This window comes from Ctenopharyngodon idella, chromosome 3 (genome assembly GCF_019924925.1).
Source record: "Ctenopharyngodon idella isolate HZGC_01 chromosome 3, HZGC01, whole genome shotgun sequence".
Lineage (NCBI taxonomy): Eukaryota > Metazoa > Chordata > Actinopteri > Cypriniformes > Xenocyprididae > Ctenopharyngodon > Ctenopharyngodon idella.
In genome coordinates, this window is record NC_067222.1 from 19,412,438 (window position 1) to 19,423,846 (window position 11,409).

At 43.2% G+C, this 11,409-nt stretch overlaps 1 protein-coding gene across 8 annotated transcripts in view; it reads left to right on the forward strand.

The window, feature by feature from the left end:
- mettl26 (methyltransferase like 26) overlaps nucleotides 1-11,409 on the forward strand; it is a 50,144-nt gene that overhangs the window by 15,766 nt on the left and 22,969 nt on the right. The gene's annotated exons all lie outside the window — the stretch shown is intronic.

The following is an 11,409-nucleotide window of genomic DNA, read 5'->3' on the forward strand; positions in this document are numbered from 1 at the left end:
AAAGATGCTTACTTTCACATCCAGATAGCCCTCCATCACAGGCGATTCTTGAGATTCGCATTCGAGGGCGTTGCTTACCAATATACACTCCTTCCCTTCAGGCTGTCTCTAGCTCCTTGCACTTTTACGAAGTGCATGAACGCGGCGCTTTCCCCTCTGAGACAGATGGGAATCCGGGTTCTGAATTATCTCGATGACTGGCTCATTCTGGCCCAGTCGCGAACCGAGCTAGACCATCACAGATCCGTGCTCCTCAGCCACTTGGAGTGCCTAGGACTCAGGGTCAATTTTGCCAAGAGCTCATTGCTCCCCAGCCAACGAATTACGTTCCTGGGTGCAGTTTTCGACTCAGTCCGTATGACGGCTGTAGTCTCGCCAGAGCGCGCCCTGGCTATTCAGCAGCTCGTGGCTTCCGTCAGGAACAAGGCCTGTTTCCCTCTGAAGTTTTTCCAGAGGATGCTAGGGCTGATGGCTTCCGCCTCCCCGGTTTTGCAGCCCTCTATGGATGCGGCCTCTGCAATACTGGCTGAAACCCCGGGTCCCACCTCACGCTTGGTGGCACGGCCGCTATCGTGTCAAGGTCAATCGCGCCTGTTTAGCAGCCCTGAAACCTTGGACGAACCCTGTTTGGTTCAGTCATGGAGTACCCCTAGAGGCAGTTTCCAGAAGGACGGTGCTCTCGACAGATGCATCCAACTGGGGTTGGGGCGCTCTGTGCGAGGGCAGACCAGCCTTCGGCTCGAGGTCTCAAGGAGAGCCATCTCCACATCAATTGCCTCGAAATGCTGGCAGTGAGTCGAGCCCTTCACTCCTTCCAGGCGATCCTGACAGGGCGCCACGTCTTAGTCCAATCGGACAGCATGACAATGGTGTCTTACATAAATTACCAAGGCGGCCTTTCGTCCAGCCGCCTCTGCGCACTGGCAAAGCGCCTCTTGGAACGGGCATTACCCAGGTTGCGGTCGCTCAAAGCGACGCACATACCAGGCAGAACGAATCTGGGAGCAGACATGCTATCTCGGAGCAATGTCCCCTTGGACGAGTGGATGCTCCACCCCCAGACGGTTTTCAGGATCTGGGAGAACTTCGGGAGGGCAGAGGTCGACCTCTTCGCCTCAGAAGACAACTCTCATTGCCCAGCTTATTTTTTGAAGGACACAGATGCGCTGGCCCACAACTGGCCCAGCCTCCTTCTTTACGCATTTCCCCCGATCGCTCTGATCCCCCAGGTCATCAGACAAGTCAGGGAAGACAAGCACAGAGTCCTCCTAGTGGCCCCACTCTGGAGGAGCCAAGTTTGGTCCTCGGAGTTATTCAGGCTTTCCACGAAAGCCCCATGGCCAATCCCCCTGAGACGGGACCTCCTCTCTCAGGCAAACAGGACAATCTGGCATCCACAGCCAGAACTCTGGGCTCTGCACCTATGGTCCCTCGATGGGAGCCTTTAAACCTCCCCAGGGATGTACTAAATACCATTTCTCAGGCGAGAGCCCCATCCACGAGATGCCTCTATGCCCAGAAGTGGTCGGTCTTCGTTGACTGGTGCTCCGCACGAAACGAAGACCCTGTTGAGTGTGACGTATCCCCGATACTGTCATTTCTCCAGGAGCGTCTTAACAAGGGCCTCACCCCTTCTACGCTCAAGGTGTACGTAGCAGCCATCGCAGCGTTCCACTCTCCCATCGCTGGCCAATCAGTGGGTCGAAACAGCCTCATTGTGCGTTTCCTGAGAGGTTCTAGGCGGTTGAACCCCCCACGTGCTCTCACTGTTCCCACTTGGGACCTTTCCACGGTCCTCATAGCACTCAAAGGGCCCCCCTTTGAGCTGCTGCGGTCAGCTGACCTCCGCCCCTTAACGCTCAAGACCGCTCTGCTACTTGCATTAGCATCGGTCAAGCATGTTGGTGATCTGCAGGCCCTCTCTGTGAGCCCTGCATGCCTTGAATTTGGGCCCAATGTCTCAAAGGTCCTTTTAAAACCCAGGCATAGCTACATCCCTAAAGTGCTCTCGACCCCTTTCAGAGCACAGGTCATTTCCCTCTCAGCACTGCCTCCCTCGTCGGACGAGCGAGAGTTGGAATTACTCTGCCCAGTTAGGGCATTGAGGACCTACATTGAGCGGTCACAGCCGTTTCGGCAATCTGACCAGCTTTTTGTCTGCTTTGGCGGCCGCACCAAAGGGTCTCCGGTCTCAAAGCAGCGACTCTCGCGTTGGATAGTCGACGCTATTGCTCTATGTTACTCCTCTATGGGCCTTGATTGCCCCATAGGAGTTAGAGCCCACTCCACGAGAGGGATGGCCTCTTCGTGGACCTGGTCTAGTGGAGTCTCTATCAAAGACATCTGTGAGGCGGCCGGCTGGTCCTCGCCGTCCACTTTTGTCAGATTTTATAACCTGGACATCCCGACCTTGCAAGCTCGGGTCCTCTCGGTGTGATACGACGGCCTCTGTTGAGTTCTGCCATCATGCCACTTCCAGGGAGCTATCTTCCTCTTTGTAAGTGTAACATAAAGGGTTCGACGGCTCCGGCCCTCTCACTTGTTCCCTTGACCCCTACGGTGTCCAAGATAAGTCGAGTCGTTCCCTGCCGTGGCACGGCGCGGTTGAATTCGTTCCCCATACGCAGTATGAGTGAAGTATCGAAAGGGAACGTACTCGGTTACGAACGTAACCTCGGTTCCCTGAGATATGGAACGAGTACTGCGTTCTATGCCGTGCCACGAGGCTGCGGCTTCAGTGTCGTCGCTTCAGTCGAATGACCTGAAATCCTATGGCGAAATGCCTGCTTATATAGCCATACGCCCCGCCCATTTTGGCGGGCTTTGGCGCGCCGCATCGCCATAGGCTCGCGCAGCTCCGCCGCGCCGTCATTGGCTCAAAAAGTTCTCTAGTTTGAACCAATGGCCATGCAGTTACACTGCGCTATTGAAAAAGGCTTCAGCAGCGAGGAAAAGGAGACCTTTCCCCATACGCAGTACTCGTTCCGTATCTCGGGGAACCGAGGTTATGTTCGTAACCGAGTACGTTTTCTGCCATCTCCCTGATAACGTTTCTTTAGTCGCTCAGCAACCCTACAACCTGAACCCCTGTAGGCAGTCCAGCCTTACACCCCCTAATATTCCTTTCTATAGGGAGCTGAGGTCTCTAAATGTAAAATGACTCTCACGCCAGAAAAGGCAACCTGCAAAGCTCAACCTGTAACTACAGTAAATGGAGGCCTAAATGTAGATGAGGCCTGCCATACTGCTGTAGACTGAAAGGATGCACTCAATACCAAGCCCTTATGCCAGACCACCAGAAGGGTTAATAATAATGGAACAGAACCCAACATCGGTCCATCCTCAGGCCTGATAAAAAGCGCCTAATATGAATAAACACCCCCTTTAATCCTCTCCATAGGGAGCTGAGGTCTCTAAAAATATAACAATTCTCACCAACGGTGAGGCGACCTACAAAGCTCAACCTGTGACAAAAGAAAGCAGAGGCCTTAATGTAAATGAGGCCTGCCATACTGCTGTAAACTGAAAGGAATAAACACTTACTAACAAGCCCTACGCTGGACCAACAGAAGGGCCCTAATAATGGAACAAACTCATCATCGACCCAGCTTCAAGCCTGATATAGAGGATGAGAATGTGACGTCATGGCACATAGGACGTTGACGTAACTTACACGCTTCCGCCATCTTAGCAGGAATCCGTTGGATCTTTGTTGCTGTGGAGTTCGATTGATTTTCTTTTTGTGATGCCTGGAAATTGCTGTTGTATGAAAAACTGTCATAGCAGGTCACACGACTTACGTGGAAATAAAATACACAATTGTATTCGGTTTTTCGCGTTTCCGACATGGAAAAGGCATGAAGGAGAGCATGTTGCTGATGTGACGAGAAGACGCTGGATGGCTTGGGTAGCAGCTGTAAGAAGAAAGGACTTAACTTTCGAAAAGATTTCTCAGTTGATGAGAGTATGTTCTCTACATTTTCATTCTGGTAAGTTATCTTAGATTGTGTAGTTTTGTTCATGCTGCTGACTGTTCATATTGCCACAAAGCTGTTTGTTTGTCTGTTTTTCTCGGTAGCTGCTGCTAGAGTTTGTATCAGCTGCTGCTGACCAGTTACATAATTTGTGGTAATGTAAATAATTATAAACATTTACTATTTATTATATGACCCCTTAGCTGCCACTCTTTGTACCAGCTGCTATTGACCATTTACATAATTTGTGATAATGTTTTTACTTTAAGAACTAAATCGAATTTTTTTTTTTTTTTACTGTAAGTTTTATTTATTAGTTTATAATGATAATAATTATTGTTGTTGTTATCATATACTTTTAATTAAATTAAAAACCCTTACGAAAATTAACCATGGTTTTACTAAAAGTAAAACCAAAAAAACATGGTTACTATTGTTAAACCATGGTAACCACAAATTAACTATATGATTTTGCTGCACAAATCATAGCTTAACTGTTATTTGTAGTAAAACTGTTAGTTTCCACTGCCCCGATTTGCGCCAGCCATAACTGATAAAGTTTATTTGTGGTTGTTACTAGAGAACAGTTGTTACTGTAGAAATCAAATCAACTTCTGAAGTAGCCATTCCCCACATTGGACGGAATCAACAAAAATACACATTTGTTCTCTAGTATTCATAGCCTTTGTCCTGCAAGGGCTCTTCATGTAATGAGTTTGCCAGCTTGAGATATTGTTGAATTTGTTGAATTGTCATAATATAAACTTTATTTGTTTTAGGTGAACCATCATATGAGATGCAGGAGAACCACCCTGACTGGAAGCCGTCTTTGCTGTTGGGCCACAGTGATGTTCAGGCAACAGACCAGGAGAGGTTTAAGCGGTATGCAAAGCGCAAGATGAGGGCAGACTGGCAAGCAGAGGAGCCAAGGGGCAAAGAGAGGAGAAGGTGACAAGTTGAGCAGCCACCACCCCCCCCCGGACACAGAGCAGCAGCCACCGCCCCACTCGGACCAGAGCACCAGCCACCGCCCCACTCGGACGCAGAGCAGCAGTGTGCCTTGAGTGTGCCTGCGACTGTTACATAGTTTTTTTTTAATGAAATTTCTGTATATTTGTGCACTTTATCTCTTGTCAAATAAACACTTGAAACAATTTCATATGACTTAACTGTGTTTATTTAGAAGTAATTATGTGTTATGTATAAATAGAATTATATAGGTAGACTTGCAGAAAAAAAAACTATCAAATTTCAATTACACTAACAATTATTTAATAAACTAAGACTTGACAATAAATTAACAATGTGCAATAACATTTCACAGTGCAATAATGAATGCACCTACACTCTAAACCCGGATTTTGTGTCACTGAAACATTTTAAGTGGTCATTACTTATTCTTTGTTGTTTTTGAAAAAGCATTGTTATTACTAAATCAAATTAGTTGTTTGCACTAATCAGACGAAATATCGGAAGCACTGATCATGTTAAGCTGTGATAACTCGGGAATGTTACGCTTTTGTAAGGGAGGGAGGGGCCTATTGAAACAGGTGACTGACAGTGAGCAGTGCGCGCTGTTTGAAGAGTCCGCTCGTCCTGGCCTATGCTGCATGCTAAACATGGATTTTTGAAAGAAACTTTAAACGGTAAGTGTATAAATCTTATCTTTCTGACAAAAGTGATTACCCCAAAACCGGGCCGATGTTAGCTGAAAGCTAAAACTGTAGTGTTAATGTGCCGGTCTAAGTTGGTGTTTTTTTTTTCTTCTGTCGGTTCACAGATTAGCAACTGTGTGACACTTCCATAAAAGAGAAACCATTTTTCAATTAATGTTTTGATGATTATTTAATTATTTATTTGTTCATATTTTTGGTAAACTATGTGTATGTAAACCATTTTCTGTGGGGGCAGGGGATGTGTTACATTGAATGGGAATGTGTTGGGGGAAGGAAGGACTCTTATTGTAAAAGGCCTCTGGGTAAGGAAGTGGGGGGTGGCCATTTTGAGGGAAGTTGTAGCTCATGGGGTGGCATGCTTGAAAGACAGGCCAACAAAGGTGCTAGAAAATGGCAGGCTCTCACCTGTGCGAGTGCAATGGACTAAGTTTGATCTGGCACACTGACTGAAGGATTGCCTGGTGATTTTTGAGGCCTTTTATCAATGGACTTTCAACTATTTTCCTTCTGGGATCATTTGAGGATTATTTTTTCCTCTTCAGTGGTTTGCCTTAGGAATCCAGAAATCCCTGAGAATTTAATGTGGGTGAGACTGTTGGTTTTTTTGGCTTTTTCTCTCCTACACATTTTTCCTTTTTTTTTTTTTTTTTGCTGGGATTATCTTGTTTTTTTGGACTGTTTTTTTTGGATTGTTTTTTTTGTTCTGAACTCTGATTGCTGGTATTTGGTTCTATGGGACTTTATAGGTCTCATTCAAGGCACCTTTTGATTCATGGACTCCATTCACTTTATTCTTTGTGTTATGAGGGTTGTATGTGTTCTGAATGATGTTTGTTAATACATGCATTGATCAATGAGAGTCTTATGCTTTGTACATGCTTTATTAAATGGAGAACATTAAGGTATACAGACCAATACTAACCTAATAGAACCCCGTGGTAACAATGAGACTTAGAGAAAGAAAAGTTTAATTTGTTACAACTTGGTTTTTCATTTTACTACCCAATAGACTCAAGAGCCAACTGATATTACATCACTGCTCAGAGGGCTCCCGATTGTCCTTGGTGACAACCCCACGAACTTCTTCAAAGCATGCTTTGTAAGTAACTCATTTTCTCAAAGGACATTGACAACATAATTCTTTTATTAATTGATAGTCCTTGTGTTTCATAAAATGTGTGCATAGAGCTTTAAGGGTTAGTTCACCCAAAAATAAAATTTCTGTCATTAATCATTTACCCTCATGTCGTCCCAAACCCATAAGACCATTGTTCCTCTTCAGAATACAAATTAAGATATTTTTGATGAAATCTGAGGGTTTCTGAACCACACATTGGCAGCAACATCACTGCACCTTTTGAGGTCCAGAAAGGTAGTAAAGACATCATGAAAATAGCCCACGTGACAGTGGTTCAACCTTAATGTTATGAAGAGACGAGAATACTTTTTATGCGCAAGAACAAAAGAAAAATAACGACTTTATTCAACAATTTCTTCTCTACCCTGTCAGTTTCCTATGCCGTTGATGTAGTAAACGCATTGCAGCACTTCCGTGTTTACATCAGAACGCCAGCTCGGTATTGACAAACGCTGTACACGTGATCAGCTTGACGCATGCATGTGATGCTGACACAGGAGTCGGCGTTCTGACGTAGAACCTGGAAGCGCTGCGTTCACTACGTCAACTGAAACAAAAAGTATTCTCGTCGCTTCATAACATTAAGGTTGAACCACTGGAGTCACGTGGACTATTTTAACAGTGTCTTTAGTACCTTTCTGGACCTCAAAAGTTGCAATGACGTTGCTGCCAATGTGTGGATCAGAAACACTCGTATTTCATCAAAAATATCTTAATTTGTGTTACGAAGATGAACGAAGGTCTTACAGGTTTGGAACGACATGAGGGTGAGTAATTAATGACAGGAATTAAATTTTGGGGTGAACTAACCTTTTAAATCACTGAAACTTAGTAGCAAAAGGTCTTTCTAACCTCTTTCTATATTCATATTCTGCTACTATTTATCTATAGTCATATTCTGCAACCACTTCACACATTCTCTCATCTGTCTCATTACAAGACTATATTGTTTAACATTATTGATGGTTATATAATAAGAAATGTCATGAATGTGCTCTGTTGTTAGGACTCCGATGGTGATCACTCATTTTGCCACCTTGACTTTGGGATCCCCCTTGTTGAGCATGAAGGTGCTGTGCTCCCATCTTCTCTTCATCTCAATCCAGCTTCAATTAAGATCATCATTGAGGGAGAAGTTGGGACTGGAAGGTATTAAAGACTTGCTAAAAGCTGTGTGCATTCTCTTTGGACTTGCATATGCACTGTATCTCAACTACCCCAAATCAATGAAGAACACATTCCAGTTCACCCAACAAGTACTTCTCATGTTGGGCCACAGTGAACTAAAACCCAGCTTACAAACATTAAAAAAAAAAAAAAACTTACAATTTGATTTTCACAAAGGAATTGTGAGAAGTTACCATGACTGTTTTTTGTTCTCAAGAAGGGCGATGTGAATCTTTGAACAGATTCTTGTTCAGATTGTCCAGTCACTGCAATAAGTGCTCTAAAGTTCACAAGTGTTCTGTGTTAAAAATGTACTGTATGTTTAAAACGGCATGTTGTTGCTCTATAGATACGAGTTAAGTTGTCAACTCAAAAGTTGTCAACAGTTTGAGGGTGTGTGTGTGTGCGAGAGTGTGCGTGTGTGGTCTTTTTCTTTAATCTTTTATTTTCATTCAGTTTAATGCTTGTCTGCGTATTGTTGAATACTGTGTTCATTTTCCTCCTCTAAACAATTTACAGTTGTTAAGCAAAAAGATTTGCTTATGCAAGTTTTTTTTACTTGTCTTTTTGGTTGACAAGTTGAGTACATTGAAGTTTCCTTTTTTTCTTTTTTGTCAACAATAAAAAAAAAAGAACGTTTCAATGGTTGTTGTTTAATTTCTTCAGATTAATACAAAAAAAAATTAAATTTAAGTAGTATCATTTTTTTAAATTAAGACATTACTTAAACAGATTATTTTCAGTAGAAATAAATGTTATATTTAACTTAATAGTTATTTTATAAAACGTATGCTCAAAAACATTAATAATGTGAGCTAATGAATTTCAGTAAAGACTACTAATATAAACTTGATTTGTCTACTGCACTAGGGCTGGGCGATAAAACGATAACGATATGTATCGCGATAGACACGTGATCAATATCAATAAAAAATGTGTTCGATAAAACATTCGATATTTTTTTTATTCTTTGTCGGAAGAAAACAGAGGTTGCGAAGCAAGTTTGGTTGCATTAACAAAGGCACTCGCTCTCTGGTAACCTAGCAACGTGGGGAGTGACACGCTAACAGCCAATCATGTAACAGTATCTTTTTGGTTGCGCCATATCGTTGTCTCGTGCTGGTCTGCTGGATTCCTCTTCAGTAACCGGCAACTAATAAGCAGAAAATGAGTGCCGCAGCGAGCGAGGAAATTGTAAATAAAAGAGGAAAAGTCAGCTTGCCAGTATGGCAGTTTTTTTGGATATTATAAGTCTGACCGTAGTCAGACCAATGTCGTCTGCAAATTATGCAAGACTGGTAATACCACGAACTTGATGTACCACCTTAGCCGTGCTCACCCTTTGGAGCACAGCCGTATTCAACCAGCAACATCTGTAGCTGCAACACCGCACAACATTTTAATTATTTGAGTTTTCCATGGTTGTTGACATTTCTGTCTTAATAACTGAGGGGATTATGATCAGAGGAAGGTTAAGTTTAAAATAAAAATGTTTAAATGTAATATATTTTTCTCCTGGTCCTTATTTTAAATGGGTCAGAAAAAATTATCAATAATTATCGATATCGACCGATATGAAACACCGATATCGTGATACAGTTTTCAGCCATATCGCCCAGCCCTATACTGCACAACTTAAGATTTTATGTTCATACAACTTAATCTGTTTAGTTTCATCTTGTGTAAAAACTAAAATGGATTAGTGCAACAGGTTTCCACGCAAATTTCTAGTAAAGTCAACTAATTCGGGTTAAGAGTGTATAAGTGAAAAATGTGTGCATTGAATGTGCATATTGTGCATTAAAACACTACTCAACACAAGAGGGGCAAAACCACGAAGAACCGCAGCCCCACACAATCAATATGAAACCACTGGATTGGACAGTTCTGGTTGTCACATGTCACCATATGATCTCTCTCAGGGCTATGACAGAGACACACCACAGTGCTTTCTTCCTCTTAATAGCTGTGTCTTTTCCTGTTTTCTTGGCTTTTTACCACTCACTTGCTGTTGCTGGAGCACACTGCTATTTGCCAATGCTTGGGCGGTAGGTTGTTTGGTGAAGTATTGTGCCACCAAACAACCAAATCAGAACTAGTTTGCACATCATTTGTAATAAAGGGTTTAATGACAATATCTGATTATGGTTACGCTTAAAATAGTTACAAAATAGATGTATGAGATGATAAAATCATATACCATTAATCGTACCCAGCATGTATGTAAAAAGTTACCTGAGAGATAGTTAGAGAGAGAGTGAAAGAGGAAGACAGAGAGAGAGAGAGAGAAGGCCAGAGAGTGCCCAAGAAAAGAGGCTGAGAATAAAAGAGAGCCCAGAAAAAGGAGAGTAAAAAGAGACAGAGCAATAGTTACAATCTTCTTTTATCCCTTCCTTATGTGACTGAAACCCAAATGTGAGACATTCAAACTGATCAATTAGATTAAAACTTCCCCCATTGTACTAAAGGTGTGACAATTCATAGACCCCCGATGTACATCTTGGCCTACAGGCCTTCATCACTATCAACACCTTTGTGCCTTCCAAATGGCCCTTGTAGCAAGAGAGAGGGGGTTGAAAAAGAAAAGCAAATGTCTTTGTTCATTTTAAAATCTTCTTTGATATTTTCAACCTTACAATGTGTAGTCCCTGGGCACACTCAACATGTTAAAATTCTGCACAACGTGCATGTTTCACATCTATTTGCAGTTACATTGCTGTTTCACTACTTGTTTTTTAATATGATAACAGATAATTGAAAACTCTGGTCTTCATTGTGCATATTAGTCTCTACTGGGCTGTATTCCCCAACAGAACCATGTCAAGTAAGTTTGCATGTTTTTACTTTCTTATGCATAAATTGTTGAAATGTTACTTTGAGAATTAAGCTTACACATGAGGTTTGAGTACAAACATAGTCGTTAAGATTATTCTATTCACTTGCACCTAAATTAGGAATCCAGCCGAGATAGATTATTTATTAGGTTAACTGAGTACAGTAGTGAAAACACAGCGAGCGCGGCTTCTGTCTGGGGAAGTCCCACGCATCGCACGCACTCATTGTGCCTGTCATCAGCGTTCAGAGAGGCTCTGCACATTCCACAGCCGTGGCGCGACATTTGCAACAACGTCGCAGAAATTTGCTCTTTGAAAGCTCTTATTTTAAAAGGACACACCGAAGTGCACTTGCTCGGCGCTGCAGGCGGCTCGGGGGCGAAGAGCTGACCAGGCTGCTTGAGAGCGGCGAGCTGATCTGGCTGTTGCGAAGCGGCGGGCGATCAGCGCTGCACAGGAGCGATCTGAGCAGCGAGCTGAGAGCGGCAGGCTGCTAGAGAGCAGCTTCAAGTCTCGTAGATCAAACGAAGAGATGATATCTGCGTCGCTGAAGGAGAATAAATCGATTTGCCATGGTGAGATGGCCGCTTATATAGCCCGAGTCCCCGCCCCTTTTGGCG